Consider the following 18,199-nt stretch of genomic DNA (forward strand, 5'->3'; position numbering starts at 1 on the left):
CACTAAATAATTCTGAATAAATTTTACAAGACTGAAATCTTACAGAGCATGTTGTCTGAGCACAACAGAATTAAATAAGAAATCAATCACAATAACTTTCTGGAAAATCTACAAATATTTGGAAATTAACCACATATTTTTACATAAATCAAATTTTAAAGAAAAAATTACAAGGAAATATAAAAGTTATTTCAAACTGAACAGAAATTTAAACACAAATGAAAATTACAGGATACAGTAAGTCAGTGCTTACAGGGAAAATTTTAGCTGTAAATCTAGTTTTCATACTAAGAAAAACAAAATTTATGATATAAATTCTCCATCATAGTGAAGTGAAAGTGAAAGTGTTCATCACTCAGTCATGTCCGACTCTTTGTGACTAATTTACATATTATCCCCTTCACATGCCGTTGTGCCTCACAGAAGTCATTCACCTTGTATAAAAGGACTGCAACCTGCCAGATTCCTCTGCCAATGGGATTTTTCAGGCAGGAATACTGGAGTGAGTTGCCATTCTCAAACTAGAAAATAATGAAAAGCAAATTAAACCCAGAGAAGTTAGAAAAAAGAAAATAAACATAAGAATTCCAATCAATGAAATATGAAAAAAAGGAAAAATTAATAAAGCACAATGATGTTTCTTTAAAAAGATTAAAAATTCATTAACTCCTAAAAGAACTACTCAAGAACAAAAGAAAACCAGTTTTCAATATGACAAATTAAGGAAGAAATCTTACTAGAGAAACTATATGCAAGAAAGGATAAGAAAAGAACTTTAAGGACAATAAAAAATAGGCAATTTCCTTGAAAAACATACAGCACTAACATAGTAATAAATATTTCCAGCAAATTAATTTGATTTTTAAATTAAAATCAAACAAACAAAAACCTAACCAAAAAGAAAGAATGACATTTATTTTTAATTGAAATATATTTTATTTCCAATATTCTGATTGTTTCTGGTGTACAGTAAAATGATTCAGATAGCTATAGATGGGTAGATTCTTTTTCACTAAAGATCATTACAAGATAGGTGATATACAGTAGGACCTTGTTGTTTAACTCTTTTATGTATGGTGTTGTGTATCTGTTAATCCTCAACTGCTAATTCATCCCTCCCATCCCCTTTAAACCATAAATGTGTTTTCTATATCTGTGAGCTTGTTTCTGTTTTGGAAATAAGTTCATCATATCATTTTTAGATTCTACATAAAAGTTATATAATATGATATTCCTTCCTCTTGGTGACTTAGTTCACTAAGTAGGATAATCTCTAAATACATCCATGTTGCTACAGATGACATTATTTCATTCTTTTTATGGTTGAGTAATAAGAATTGGGGACTGGAATGCAAAAGTAGGAAGTCAAGAAACATCTGGAGAAACAGGCAAATTTGGCCTTGGAGTACAGAATGAAGCAGGACAAAGGCTAACAGAGTTCTGCCGAGAGAACGTACTGCTCATAGCAAACACCCTCTTCGAAAAACACAAGAAAAGAATCTAAACATGGACGTCACCAGATGGTCAACACTGAAATCAGATTATATTCTTTGCAGCCAAAGATGGAGAAGCTCTATACAGTCAGCAAAAACAAGACCGGGAGCTGTGGCTCAGAACATGAAGTCCTTATTGCCAAATTCAGACTTAAAAAGAAAAAAGTAGGGGAAACCACTAGTACACTCAAATATGACCTAAATCAAATCCCTTATGACTATACAGTGGAAGTGAGAAATATATTTAAGGGACTAGCTTTGATAGACAGAGTGCCTGATGAACTATGGCTAGAGGTTCATGACATTGTACAGGAGACAGGAATCAAGACCATGCCCAAGAAAAAGAAATGCAAAAAGGCAAAATGGCTGTCTGAGGAGGCCTTACAAATAGCTGTGAAATGAAGAGAAGCAAAAAGCAAAGGAGAAAAGAAAAGATATAAGCATCGAATGTACAGTTCCAAAGAATAGCAAGGAGAGATAAGAAAGACTTCCTCAGCGATCAATGCAAAGAAATAGAGGAAAACAATAGAATGGGAAAGACTAGAGATCTCTTCAAGAAAATTAGAGATACCAAGGGGACATTTCATGCAAAGATGGGCTCAATAAAGCATAGAAATGGTATAGACCTAACAGAAGCAGAAGATATTAAGAAGAGGTGGCACAAGTGCACAGAAGAACTGTACAAAAAAGATCTTCACGACCCAGATAATCACGATGGTGTGATCACTCACATTCATTTAGAGCCAGACATCCTGGAATGTGAAGTCAAGTGGGCCTCAGGAAGCATCACTACAAACAAATTTAGTGGAGGTAATGGAATTCCCATTGAGCTATTTCAAATCCTAAAAGATGATGCTGTGAAAGTGCTGCACTCAATATGTCAGCAAATTTGGAAAACTCAGCAGTAGCCACAGGACTGGAAAAGGTCAGTTTTCATTCCAATCCCAAAGAAAGGCAATGCCAAAGAATGCTCAAACTACCACACAATTGCACTCATCTCACACACTAGTAAAGTAATGCTCAGAATTCAAGCCAGGCTTCAGCAATACGTAAACCATGAACTTCCAGATGTTCAAACTGGTTTTAGAAAAGGCAGAGGAACCAGAGATCAAATTGCCAACATCCACTGGATCATCTAAAAAGCAAGAGAGTTCCATAAAAACATCTATTTCTGCTTTATTGACTATGCCAAAGCCTTTGACTGTGTGGATCACAATAAACTGTGGAAAATTCTGAAGTAGATGGGAATACCAGACCATCTGACCTGCCTCTTGAGAAACCTGTGTGCAGGTCAGGAGGCAATAGTTAGAACTGGACATGGAACGACAGACTGGTTCCAAAAAGGAAAAGGAGTACGTCAAGGCTGTATATTGTCACCCTGCTTATTTAACTTATATGCAGAGCACATCATGAGAAATGCTGGGCTGGAAGAAGCACAAGCTGGGATCAAGATTGCTGGGAGAAATATCAATAACCTCAGATATGCAGATGACACCACCCTTATGGCAGAAAGTGAAGAAAAACTAAAGAGCCTCTTGATGAAAGCAAAAGAGGAGGGTGAAAAAGTTGGCCTAAAGCTCAACATTCAGACAACTAAGATCATGGCATCTGGTCCCATCACTTCATGGCAAATAGATGGGGAAACAGTGGAAACAGTGGCTGAATTTATTTGGGGGGCTCCAAAATCACTGCACATGGTGACTGCAGCCATGAAATTAAAAGATGCTTACTCCTTGGAAGGAAAGTTATGACAAACCTAGAAAGCATATTAAAAAGCAGAGACATTACTTTGTCAACAAAGGCTCGTCTAGTCAAGTCTATGGTTTTTTTCAGTGGTCATGTATGGATGTGAGAGTTGGACTATAAGGAAAGTTGAGTGCCGAAGAATTGCAGCTTTTGAATTGTGGTGTTGTGGAAGACTCTTGAGAGTCCCTTGGACTGCAAGGAGATCCAACCAGTCCATCCTAAATGAGATCAGTCCTGGGTGTTCATTGGAAGGACTGATGTTGATGCTGAAACTCCAATACTTTGGCCATCTGATGTGAAGAGCTGACTTATTTGAAAAGACTCTGATGCTGGGAGAGATTGAAGGCGGGAGGAGAAAGGAACGACAGAGGATGAGATGGTTGGATGGCATCACTGACTCAGTGTACATGGGTTTGGGTAGACTCTGGCAGTTGGTGATGGATAGGGAGGCTTGGCATGCTGCAGTTCATGGGGTCGCAAATAGTTGGACACGACTGAGTGACTGAACTGAACTGAATAAGGATGACTACTTGTGAAGAGAGCTCCAATTCCAGGTGGCTACACTGGTTGTCTTTTAAGTATTCATAGAAAAACTAATACTGATTTTACATACAATTTTGGAATAATAGAGAAATAGGGAAAATTCTCAGTTTAAGAGGCCAAAGCCAATGTAGCATTAGCATGAAGTTGACTCAGACACTAAAAGAAATAAATTACAGGTCATCATCCCTTATAAATTAAGATATCAGCATCATTAATAACATATTAATAAAATCCAACAATACATAAAGAGCTCCATGTTGTGACCTAGTGCATTTATCTCTGGAATAAAAATTTGTCTTAGCATTGAAATGTAATGTAATTTATGACATTAACCAATAAATCAGGGGGAAAAAAGTGATCCTTCCAAAAGCTGCAGAAAATGCAAAATTTATCAACCAATCAATATGGAACTATCATCAAGCTATGAGTTAAATATATATCCTCAATCTGATAAAGAATATCTATTAGAATAGAAACACTAAAACTAACATCTTATTCAGTGATGAACTATATAATGCTGTCTACCGTACATGGGAAAAAAAAGATATTTGTTATCACAACTTCTATTTCACTTTTCTATAATAAATATTAGCAGTACAATTCTAAAATTTGTAACAAATTAAAACACCTAATAAAATAATAAAGGAAGAACAAATCTGACTAAAATATAAACAGCTAATTTAATTACAAATTGATGCCTTTGAACTGTGGTGCTGGAGAAGACTCTTGAGAGTCCCTTGGACTGCAAGGAGAACAAACCAGTCCATCCCAAAGGAAATAAACCCTGAATATTCATTGGAAGAATTGATGCTGAAGCTGAAGCTCCAATACCTTGGTCACCTGATGCGAAGAGCCAACTCATTGGAAAAGATCTTGATGCTGGGAAGCATTGAAGGCAGGAGGAGAAGGGGACGACAGAGGATGAGGTAGTTGGATGGCATAACCGACTCAATGAACACGGGTTTGAACAAGCTCGGGGAGATGGTGAAGGACAAGGAAACCTGGCATTCTGCAGCCCACAGAGTCAAAGAGTCAGACACAACTGAACAACTAAGCACACACACATTGAGCATAGTTTATACAATTTTACACTACAGCCTTGGACCAAGGAGATAAGTTCCCATTGGAACTCAGGATGTGAAAAATACATGTCACTGCATCCCAGATAGCTGAGATGCACATGTAAGGAATGGTTTCAGTGAGCTCAAACTCTTACATATTCTCATATATAGAAAAGCGCTAAATTCCTGGACACTGGATATCTGGTTTTCTTTATTCATACACAAAAAAAAATCTTTTGATATTCAGATTGAAAAGTGAAGTTGCTCAGTCGTGTCTGACTCTTTGCGACCCCATGGACTGTAGCCCACCAGGCTCTTCCATCCATGGGATTTTCCAGGCAAGAGTACTGGAGTGGGTTGCCATTTCCTTCTCCAGGGGATCCTCCCGACCCAGGGATTGAACCTGGGTCTCCCGCATTGGAGGCTGATGCTTTAACCTCTGAGCCACCAGGGAAGCCCTTTATTGAAAACGTCTATATAATCTGATTCCTCCCCCACCTCCTCAGAGTAGTTCTCTCAAAGTTACTTGAGATGCTATCTCCTGGGCTTGAAGTCCTAAAAATTCCAAAAGAATAAAACATTAACTCTCTAAAAAACAAAAAAACAAATTACACTACAAATTTTATCATTTTATATTTATGCTCTTATAAAATAGTTAATTTAAACAAAGATTTTATTGACTCAAAAAAAAATCAGAAAAAAATTCAATTGATACTCAGTGGTGATCCAAACAGCAAAGTGAATTTTTATCACTAATTACTCAGTGTTTTACAGTGCATCTCCTTTGATCATATAAAACAATTTGTCTTACATATCAAGTAACAATACCTTAATAAAAGACAAATGCACTCACTCACACATACAAACACACACACACACACACCCCACATACAATACAGTATTACCAGTCAGATACAAACACATTAGATTTCCAATGTCTCGAATTCCTCCTTTACTTACTCTATCTTATACTTTAAATCAACATTAGATTTCAGTTTGAAAAGCATTTTAATGGTGCATTGGCATTGTTTCACTAATGATCTGAAGTTTGATAAATATTAATAGTTCTTCAAATAAGTGAGTACAAAATAATATGAAAAACACAAATTCATCTGTAGATTAATGCACTAAAATGAGAAATATTAGGTGAATCCATTCATTTTTTTCAAATAATATTTAATTTAGTCAGATTTATATTTGCCATAATAATATAGCATTTTGTTATAGCATTATAATATGTTATGTTATATTATATAATATTTTATATTATATCATATCAGTTCAGTTCAGTCACTCATTTGTGTCCGACTCTTTGTGACCTCATGGACTGCAGCATGTCAGGCCTCCCTGTCCTTCACCAACTCCCAGAGCCTACTCAAACTCATTTCCATGGAATCAGTGATGCCATCCAACAATCTCATCTTCTGTCGTCCCCTTCTCCTTCCACCTTCAGTATTTCCCAGCATCAGGGTTTTTTCCAATGAATCAGTCCTTAGTATCAGGAAGCCAGTTGGAGCTTCAGTTCAGCACCAGTCCTTCCAATGAAAGGGTATTCAGATTATTCAGTTCAGTCACTCAGTTGTGTTTGACTCTTTGTGACCCCGTGGATTGCAGCATGCCAGGCTTCCCTGTCCATCACCAACTCTTGGAACTTACTCAAACTCATGTCCATTAAGTCGGTGATGCCATCCAACCATCTCATCCTCTGTCGTCCCCTTCTCCTCCTGCCTTCAATCTTTCCTGGCATCAGGGTCTTTTCAAATGAGTCAGTACTTCTCATCAGGTGGCCAAAGTATTGGAGTTTCAGCTTCAACATCAGTCCTTTCAATGAATATTCAGGACTGAATTCCTTTAGGATGTACTGGTTGAATCTCCTTGCAGTCCAAGGGACTTTCAAGAGTCTTCTCCAACACCACAGTTCAAAATCATCGATTCTTTGGCACTCAGCTTTCTTTATAGTCCAGCTCTCACATCCATGCATGATTACTGGAAAAACCTAGCTTTGACTGGATGGACCTTTGTTGGCAGAGTAATGTTTCTGCTTTTTAATATGCTGTCTAGGTTGGCCATAGCTTTTCTTTCAAGGAGCAAGTGCCTTTTAATTTCATGGCAGCAGTCACCATCTGCAGTGATTTTGGAGCCCCTCAAAATAAAGTCTGTCACTGTGTCCACTGTTTCCCCACCTATCTTCCATTAAGTGATGGGACCAGATGCCATGATCTTTGCTTTCAGAAAGTTGAATTTTAAGCCAGCTTTTTCACTCTCCTCTACACCTTCATCAGGATACTCTTTACTTCCTGCTCTCTTTGTGCCATTAAAGTGATATCATCTGTATATCTGAGATTATTGATATTTCTCCTGGCAATTTGATTCCAGCTTCAGATTCATTCAGCATGACCTTTTGCATGATATACTCTGCATATAAGTTAAGTAAGCAGGGTCACAATATACAGCCTTGATGCACTCTTTTCTCAATTTTTCACCAGTCTGCTATTCCATGTCCTGTTCTAACTCTTGCTTCTTGACCTGGATACAAGTTTTTCAGGATGCAGGTAAGGTGCTCTGGTATTCCCATCTCTTTACGAATTCTTCACAGTTTATTGGGATCCACACAGTCGAAGACTGTAGTCAGTCAAAGGAGTAGTCAATGAAGCAGAAGTAGATGTTTTTCTAGAATCCCCTTGCTTTTTCGATGATCCGGTGGATGTTGGCAATTTGATCTCTGGTTTCTCTGCCTTTTCTAAATCCAGCTTGTATATCTGGAAGTTCTTAGTTCAAGTACTTGTGAAGGCTAACTTGAAGAATTTTGACCATAATCTTTCTAGAATGTGAAATGAGCACTATTGTACAATAGTTTGAACATTCTTTGGCTTTGCCCTTCTTTGGAATTGGAACGAAAACGGACCTTTTCCAGTCTTGTGGCCACTGATGAATTTTTTTCATTTGCTGACATATTGAGTGTAGCACTTTAGCAGCAGCATCTTTTTGGATTTGAAATAGCTCACCTGGAATTCCATTACCTCCACTAGTTTTTTCCAAAGTAATGCTTCCTATGTCCCACCTGACTTCACATTCCAGGATGTCTGGTTCTTAGAGAGTGGCCACACCAACGTAGTTACCCAGGTTATTAACATCTTTCTTGTACAGTTCTTGTGTATTCTTGCCACATCTTCTTAATATATTCTGCTTCTGTTAGGTCCTTACTGTTTCTGTCTTTTTTTGTGCCCATCTTTGAATGAAATGTTCCCTTGATATCTCTAATTTTTTTAAGCGATCTCTAGTCTTCTCATTCTATTGTTTTCCTCTAATTTGTGCATTGTTCACTTAAGAAGACTTTCCTATCTATCCTTTGTTATTCTTTTGAACTCTGAGTTCAGTTGGGTATATCTTTCCATTTTCCCTTTGCCTTTTGGTTCTCTTCTTTTCTCAGCTATTTGTAAAGCCTCTTCAGATAACAACTTTGTTTTCTTGCATTTCTTTTTCTTTGGGATGGTTTTGCTTACCACTTCCTGTACAATGTTATGGACTTCTCCCCATAGTTCTTCAGGCACTCGATCATATTTAATTCCTGCTATCTTTTTGTCATTTCCACTGTATAGTCCTGGGCTTCCCATGTGACACTAGTGATAAAGAACCCACTTGCCAATTCAGAAATCATAGAAATGTGGGTTCAATCCCTGGGATGAGAAGATACTCTGGAGTAGGGCAAGGCAATCCACTCCAGTATTCTTCCCTGGCAAATCCCTTGGACAAAGGAGCCTGGTGGGCTACAGTCCATAAAGAGTCAGATATTACTGAAGCAACTGAGCACACACTGTATAATCATAAGGGATTTCATTTAGATCATACCTGAATGGTCTAGTGGTTTTCCCTACCTTCTTCAGTCTAAGTCTGAATTTTGCAATAAGGAGCTCATGATCTGAGAAATACTCAGCACCCAGTCTTTTCTTTCTGACTGTACAGAGTTTCACCATCTTTTGTGGCAAAGAATGTAATCAATCTGATTTCATTATTGACCATCTGGTGATATCCATGTGTAGAGTTGTCCCTTGTTTTGTTGGAAGGGGGTGTTTGCTATGACCAATGTGTTCTCTTGGCAAAACTCTGTTGGCCTTTGCCCTGCTTCAATTTAGTAATTCAAAGCCAAACTTTCCTGTTACTACTTTTGCATTCCAGTCCCATATAAGGAAAAGGACATCTATTTTTGGTGTTAGTTCTAGAAGTTCTTGTAGGTCTCCTTTGAACCATTTGACTTCCGCTTCTTCAGCATTCATGGTTGAGGCATAGACTTGGATTACTGTGATGTTGAATGGTTTGCCTTGGGAATAAACCCATATCATTCTGTCATTTTTGAGATTGCACCCAAGTACTGCATTTCAGCCTCTTTTGTCAACTCAAGGGTTACTCCATTTTTTTCTAAGGGATTCTTGCCCACAGTAGTAGATATAATGGTCATCTGAATCAAATTCTTTCATTCCCACCCATTGATTCCTTAAATCTGATGTTCACTCTTGCCATCTCCTGTTTACCTTGATTCATGGATCTGACCCTTCTAAGTTCCTATGGCAATTTTTTTTTTTTTTTTCCAGCATTGGACTTTACTTTCACTACCAGACACATCCACGTCTGGGTGTCGTTTCCTCTTTGACTCAGCTTCTTGATTCTTTCCAGAGCTATTTTTCTGCTTTCCCCCAGTATCCTATTGGACACCTACTGACCTGGAGGGTTCATCTTCTAGTGTCATATATTTTTACCTTTTTATGCTGTTCATGGGGTCCTCAAGGCAAGAATGCTGAAATGGTTTGCCATTCCTTTCTTTAGTGACCCACGTTTTGTCAGAACTTTCCACCATGATCCATTCATCTTGGGTGGCCCTGCACAGCATGGCTCATTGTTTCTTTGAGTTACATGTGATCATTTTGGTTAGCTTTCTGTGATTGTGGTTTTCCTTCTCAAGATCATGGGGTTAAAGTTCTTACTTCTTTTGTCTGCCATCTGATGGATAAAGATAAGAAGCTCGTGCAAACTTCCTAACTTGATGGACTGGCTGTGGGGAAATCTGGATCTTGCTCTGGTGGGCAGGGCAATGTTCAGTAAATCTTTAATCACATTCTTTGCTGATGGGTAAGGCTGTGCTCTTGCCCTTAAATTTTGCCTGAGGCAGCCCTGTCTTGAAGTTTTCTGTGTCTATGATAGGACTATAGACTCTATGGTAGCACAAATAGCAACCTCCTCCAAGAGAACTTATGCCAACATGTTGCTCCTCCCAGGTCTGCTACTGCCAGTGCCTCTGACCATGCAGCAGGCCGCTGTCAGCCCATGCCTCTGCTGGAGACTCTCAAACACTCACAGGCAAGTCTGGCTCAGTGTCTTTAGGGATCACTGCTCCTTTCTCCTGAGCCTGCTGGGGACAAGATTTTATTTATGCCCTCCAAGAGTCTGTTTCCCCAGTTCTCTGGAAGTTCTGCAATCAAATCCCACTGACCTTCAATTCAGGTCCCCTTGGCATTCCCAATTCCTTTGCCAGTTCCCCAGGTTGAGAAATCTGATGTGGAGCCTAGAACCTTTAGTTGAGTGCAAGAACTTTGGTATAATTGTTCTCCAGTTTGTGGGTTGCTGACACAGCAGCCCTATGGTCGGGCTAATAGTGGCATCCTCTAAGAAGACTTATGCCACAAGCCATGCCTCATAGAACAGCTACTGCCAGTACCCCTGTCTCTGAGGCAGGCCACTGCTGACCACGCTTCCACAGGAGACCCTCAGTCTCTCACAGGCAGGTGTGGCTCAGTCTCTTGTGCAGATCATTGCTCCTTTTCCCTGGGTCCTGGCATGGACAATGTTTTGTTTTGGCCTCCTAGAGTCTGCTGTTGGAATGGGGTTTGATTTTAATGTGATTGTGCCCCTCCTACTGTATCATTTATGCTTCTCCTTTGTCCTTAAATGTGGGATATCTTTTTAGGGTGAGTTCCAATATCCTCCTGTTGATGGTTGTTCAGCAGGTAATTGCAATTTTGGTGTTCTCGAAGGAGAAAGTGAGCACACATCCTTCTTCTCTGCCATCTTGTAACTAATGTCCTCTATGCAGAGTAATATTTACCTAAAAATTGTCACTTCATTACACTGAAACAGAATCTTAGTATGAAAGTTATAGCCTTCTAGTTAGAAATGGAGATTACTTATTAGTCTTTAAGCAAGAAATATTTGGAAAGTGGAAGAGCTATCAGCATATTTTTAATTTTGGGATCCAAAATAAACTGGATGGAGCCAGGTGTTCACAACAGACCTGGAGTTCAGTCACAAACTCTGTGTTTTTAGAAAAACCGCAAGTTGAAATTACATAAACCTGTGAGTTTGTCAAGTTTGCTGATTAGAAAGTCCCTAACCAAAATTGCTGATATACTCAATCTCAAGACTTTCAGTCATGCTGTAAAGGTCACCCAATCCCTTTAGGAGTTTCCTATCTATGGTTTCTGCAGTTTTTCCCTTTAAAACCCCTTGTCCGCAGTTCACCTCCCCTGAAACAAGCTTTCAATTACTGTTGAAAGCTATGTATCCCAGGTAAACTCTGGAAACAACGAAGCTGCCCTCTTGTTTCAATACCACTCTGATTACTTTCTGGAATTTATTTCTAATTTAGGAAGATATTCTTTGGTGTCAGAAGTGGGATCTGTAGCAATTACCAAACACTTACCCATACTATCCCAGACAAAGTCATGATACCTGCCTGAGCAGCCCCTTGAGCTCAGTTGCTCCTTGTCAGTGTTGAGAATTGGCCAGGAAATCCAAGGCTTTCCATATCTTGATCAGTTTCTTTTGCTTGTCTGGTCTCCTTTCCCATTAGTTTGGGCCTCATTGGTCCTTGATAGGGGATTTACAGACAATGTTTTTTTCCAGTTTTCTATTATAAGACATAAAGTTTTTATGGCCTTCATAAGGATGGAATTTAGTGGACTAACTCAATGGTCCTAGAAGAAAATTTATAGGTAAGGGCAATTTCCTCTTCTCTGTTAATAAATAAAGAACACAGGTAAAAATGGGGAACTCCTGTGTTTCTTATGAATTTGAGGATCTTGCTTTATCATGAAAGAATTTGGAGATTAAGTGATAGATAAGAAGTGGATTTATTTAGAGAGAAACCCACTCAACAGATAGAGTATGGGCACCTCAGAAGGTGAGAGAGCTCCAAAACGGTATGGTTAGTTTTTATGGGATTAATTTCATAGGTGCCTCTTGATGAAAGTGAAAGTGGAGAGTGAAAAAGTTGGCTTAAAGCTCAACATTCAGAAAACGAAGATCATGGCATCCAGTCCCATCATTTCATGGGAAGTAGATGGGGAAACAGTGGAAAGAGTGGCAGACTTTATTTTTCTGGGCTCCAAAATCACTACAGATGGTGACTGCAGCCATGAAATTAAAAGACGCTTACTCTTTGGAAGGAAAGTTATGACCAATCTAGATAGCATATTCAAAAGCAGAGACCTTACTTTGCCAACAAAGGTTCGTGTAGTCAAGGCTATGGTTTTTCCTGTGGTCATGTATGGATGTGAGAGTTGGACTGAAGAAGGCTGAGCGCTGAAGAATTGATGCTTTTGAACTGTGGTGTTGGAGAAGACTCTTGAGAGTCCCTTGGACTGCAAGGAGATCCAACCAGTGCATTCTGAAGGAGATCAGCCCTGGGATTTCTTTGGAAGGAATGATGCTAAAGCTGAAACTCCAGTACTTTGGCCACCTCATGCGAAGAGTTGACTCATTGAAAAAGACTCTGATGCTGGGAGGGATTGGGGGCAGGAGGAAAAGGGGACGACAGAGGATGAGATGGCTGAATGGCATCACCAACTCAATGAACATGAGTTTGAGTGAACTCCGGGAGTTGATAATGGACAGGGAGGCCTGGCGTGCTGTGATTCATGGGGTCGCAAAGAGTCAGACATGACTGAGTGACTGATCTGATCTGATCTGAATGAATGGAAGGATTATTCCAATTATTTTTAAGAAGGAGTGGGCATTTTCAGGAATAGGGCCACAGCCAACTTTTTGGACTTTAATGGTTAGCCTCAGAATTATCATGGCATTGGTAGGTATGTCATTTAATGTATTAGAGTGAGCATATAATGAGGCAAAGTCTACTGGAAGTCAAATCTTCCTTCATCTTGGACCTCCTTGGTTCTAATCAGATTCTGTCATGTTCTATGTACATCATATTCTTTTAACAACTGTGCCTGCCCATTCCCTCTTCTTTCATTTGTTCTAAAGAGACTACAGGTGACCAACCTCCCTCCAGAACAAAATATTTTAAAACTTTTTTGAGCCATGGGATCTACTTGATATCTCTAAATTGGTTTGTGTGTTCAGTTACAAAGACAAGGATATTGGACTCATCAAATTCAATAGAAAATTTATTTTAATTAGTATTTTGAGGGTTTCAAAAAATTAAGAATCTATTTTGCCCTTATGCCTCACTGAAAGAAAATAGTTCTAAATTAATCAATCCATTGGAAAAGTTAGAAAAGACTAACCCTTAACAAAAATGCTGCTCAATTTCATCCTACTGCCCCTTCTTTTTCTTATGCTGTTCCACTTCCTCCCCACTATCTTTTTCCTCTGCCTCCCCCACCCCTAATTGCCCCTTTCCAAATTAAGTCAAATAAGGAAAAAGGACTTGTGACCTAGTGACACTGAGGAGGTTATTCACTTGAAAGACAATAGAAATTTTCTCAGGTGAAAGATACCAGGAAACTTCAGACTATGTGATAAGCTAAGGGACTTACCTAGCAGCCTTTCTCAAACTGGCTATTTCAACAGAATTTTTAGAATAAAAATGAAAACATCACAGAGGCCTTTGCTTTCTCAGGCAGTTGAAAAACCTGGGAAATTAAGAGAAGCAAATCTTGATAGCATGCACCAGTCCCAAAGGGAAATCCACGTATTAATTAATAAATTGTTCTAACATGTATACATAAGGATTGATCACCTAGTACTCCTAGTAGCATGGCACTTGTGACATGGTAGAAACAAAGACACAGAAAAGAGCTGAAACAACTCCAGGGTGACACCTAAAGGAGGTAAGCTAACAAACAACACACTAGCCCAACACACAGTTTTCAACAGTAATTTTGTCTTGATAAACCAACACTAAAATGAGAAATAAAGCCACTCAAACAGGAAAAAAAAGAGGGGACAATAGGCAGCCATCCTCCAACTAAGACCCCAGCTGAGTTTTTGTACATATGGAACTTACACTTGCAAGTGAAACCATGTAACTCAGATTGGGACTTGAATCTACAGTGCTGGGACTTGAACCTGGCCAACATCAAGTTTGGATTTTGAAATGTCCAAAACCCACAGCCTTTTAGCTGAGATCACACACAGTCCTGTTTTCAGGACTTAATGAAGCTCAGGTTCTTGATGTCTCATTGCAGAAAGAATTCTGAGAGACAGAGAGACAAAGTAATAGGTAAGAGGTGGATTTATTTAGATAGAAACACACTCCATAGAAAGAGTGTGGGTCATTTCAGAAGACAAGAGAAGCCTTGAAATATGTTATGGTTAGTTTTTATGGGCTGGATAATTTCATAGGCTATTGAGGGGAATGATTATTCCAACTATTTCAGGTAAGGGATGAAGATTTCCAGGAATTGGGCCAGTGTCCACTTTTTGGACTTTGATGGTTGGCCTCAGAATTGCCATGGCATTGGTGGGTGTGTCAATCAGTTTTCTCATGCGTTATGATGGGATGGGTGTATACTGAGGCTTGAGGTCTAGTGGAAGTAGCTTCTGTCATCTTGGACTTATTTGGTTTTAATCAATTTATGTCAGGTCCTTGGACTATGTTATTCTTTTAAAGTTTGTGCCCTGTCCCCTTCTCTCCTGTTTCAAAAGTATTTACTTAAATATAAGCTAAGGGAGATTGTGCTACAAAATGACTGAGATGGGGCTCTTTGAAAATTCGAAATTTACTTTTGTGTATGTAGTTAAAGAAAGTCAACTTGATAAAACATCTTTTCAAAATTTTGACCCTGAAGGAACAAAAGTCCTTCTGGGGAAAGTTTACATTTATCTCTCTTTGCCTTTGAAATGTAAATGTTCTACAAATTCTCCTCAGAAAAATCTTATCTAGACTACCTAGAATTCCTGGGACAGAGGGAAAAAAGGAAAAACAAAACTTTTTTTAACTCAATTGAATAAACTTAATTTATTCCAACTGCTATTTATAATTGATGAATTTTATATTTTAATACCTGATTCATGACTAAGTTTTAAAACAAATAAACAAAAAAAGAGATATCTGTCTCTGTCTATCAAGATGCATGAAGGTCTATATATGGAGATTATAAAAGCTTATAAATATGTTTTTACCTTTAGGATGGTACTGACAAAATTAGTTCGTAAATAATCTACATTTTAATTGGTTTAAAGGAAATTAAGTGCTTAAATAAATTATTAGGAATGTAATAGAAACTACCCCCAAATAAGTTTCAGGTTCATATAATCTGGGAAATTTCAATATTAAATTAATATTTTATATTAAAGTTAGGTTAAATTTGCTGTTTTAATTAATGTAGATGTGTCTTTCAAGTAGTCAAAATTAAGTATAATAGTTGTGTTGTAGTTAGGTTTACTGAAGCTCAATAAGCTCATGTTATCTATGTTACAGAATTTGTCAACAAGAAGAATGTGGTATAATGACTTTTTGTAAGTAAATTTAGTGCAAACGGAATAAGAGTTCTCAGGTGAACTGTATAACAATAGTTATGTCCTGTGATATGTCTACATAAAATTAGTTTATCTAGACTTTATTAATAACTTGAAACTTTAGAGTTTTACTAATTAAATAATGTCTTGCTCATTTCCAAACATGATAAAATACTGAAACATTAATTACTGAACATTTACTTCTGCTTTATTGACTGTGTTAAAGCTTTTGACTGTGTGGATCACAACAAACTGTGGATAATTCTTGAAGAGATAGGGATACCAAACCACCTTACCTGCCTCCTGAGAAACTTGTATGCATGTCAAGAAGCAACAGTTAGAACTGGACATGAAACAATGGACTGGTTCAAAACTGGGAAAATGGAAACAGTGGAAACAGTAACAGGTTTTATTTTCTTGGGCTCCCAAATCACTGTTGACTGTGACTGCAGACACAAAATTAAAAAATACTTGCTTCTTGGAAGAAAAGAGCCATTACTTTGCTGACAAAGGTCCGTATAGTCAAAGCTATGGTTTTCCCCTGGTCATGTGTGGAAGTGATAGTTGGACCGTAAGGAAAGCTGAACACCAAAGAACTTGTGCTTTTGAGCTGTGGTGCTGGAGAAGACTCTTGAGAGTCCCTTGGACTGCTAGGCAAACCAGTCAATCCTCAAGGAAATTGATCCTGAATATTCATTAGAAGGACTGATGCTGAAACTGAAGCTCCAATCCTTTGGCCACCTGATATGAAGAGTGAACTCATTAGAAAAGACCCTGATGCTGGGAAAGATTGAAGGCAGGAGGAGAAGGGGATGACGGAGGACAGATGGTTGGATGGCATCACTGACTCAATGGACATGAGTTTGAGCAAGCTCTGGGAGATGGTGAGAGATAGGGGAGCCTGGCATGCTGCAGTCCATGGGATTGCAAAGAGTAAGACATGACTGAGTGACTGAACAACAACAATTACTGAACACAGGCTTTCTTTCATAGAGACAAAAAGGTGTTTAGAACTATTGATAAAAATATTTGGTACCACATTGAGAAATTTTCTATAAAAATGCATATGTTTTTAGAATTTATAAATAGTAAGTATAAGTTTGCCAATCTAAAGAATGCTGAGAGTTAATATTTGCTCATTCTTAGTTTACATTATAAATTAAAGTTTTTAAAGATTAAGAATTCTGAATAATATATATAATTAAAACTACAATATAATAAGGAAAACTTTTTTAAGCATTTTATTAAAGAAAAAAATATTAATTTTTTCCTACAGTTATAAAAGTAGACTAAGAAAAAAGAAAAACATAGTACAAAATCTGAAAGTCAAAAAGGAAGTTTTAGAATGCTTGTGGAAAAGAAACCCTGAAAATATCATTTCATGTGTGGTCAGAACTGATTATGATTAGAATAAATTTAATTAAGTAATTAAATTTATTAATATAAATTAAGTATATACATTTTGATATTAAAAGTGAGCTGATGCAAAACTAGAATTTGATTTTCTCTGTTAAGGAAGCAAAATTTTTCTGGACTATTGATCTGTTTTTAATACACAATATAAAGCTTCTTTACCTTTTAGCTGTTGAAGTTTCCTGTGTTTATGTACTGAAATATTTTATTACATCTTTGGTTATGTGAATAAGTATTGTTTGATAGTAACCTAAAGACGAGAGATCTCTTCAAGAAAACTAGAGATACCAAGGGAATATTTCATGCAGAACAGGAACAATAAAGCACAGAAACAGCATGGACCAAACGGAAACAGAAGATATTAAGAAGAGATGGCAAGAATACACAGAAGAAGGAGGTAATGGAATTACAGCTGAACCATTTCAAATCCTAAAATATGATGATGCTTTAAAATGTTGCACTCAATGTGCCAGCCAATTTGGAAAACTCAGCAGAACTGTGGCTGCAGGACTGGAAAAGGTCAGTTTTCATTTCAATCCCAAAGAATGTTCAAACAACAACACAGTTGTACTCATTTTACATGCTAGCAAAGGAATGCTCAAAATCCTTCAAGCGAGGCTTTTACAGCATGTGAATTGAGAACTTCCAGATATATAAGCAGGATTTTAAAAAGGCAAACAAACCAGAGATCAAATTGCCAACATCCATTGGATCATAGTAAAAGCTAGAGAATTCCAGAAAGACATCTACTTCTGCTTCATTGACTATGTTAAAGCCTTTGACTGTGTGGATCACAACAAACTGTGGAAAATTCTTCAAGAGATACGAATACCAGACCACCTGACCTGCCTCTCGAGAAATTTTTATGCAAGTCAAGAAGCAACAGTTAGAACCAGACATGGAACAACAGAATGGTTGCAAATTGTGAAAAAGTACATCAAGGCTGTATATTGTCACCCTGCTTGGTTAATGTATATGCAGAGTACATCATGTGAAATGCCAGGCTGATGAAGCACAAACTGGAATTAAGACTGCTGGGAGAAAAACCAATAACCTCAGATACACAGATGACACCACCATTATGGCAGAAAGTGAAGAGGAACTAAAAAGCCTCTTGATGAAGTTGAAAGAGGAAAGTGAAAAAGTTGGCTCAAAGCTCAACATTCAGAAAACTAAGATCATGGCATCTGATTCCATCACTTCGTGGCAAATAGATGGGGAAACAATGGAAACAATGAAAGACTTTATTTT

Source organism: Bubalus bubalis, chromosome 17 (assembly GCF_019923935.1).
Source record: "Bubalus bubalis isolate 160015118507 breed Murrah chromosome 17, NDDB_SH_1, whole genome shotgun sequence".
Lineage (NCBI taxonomy): Eukaryota > Metazoa > Chordata > Mammalia > Artiodactyla > Bovidae > Bubalus > Bubalus bubalis.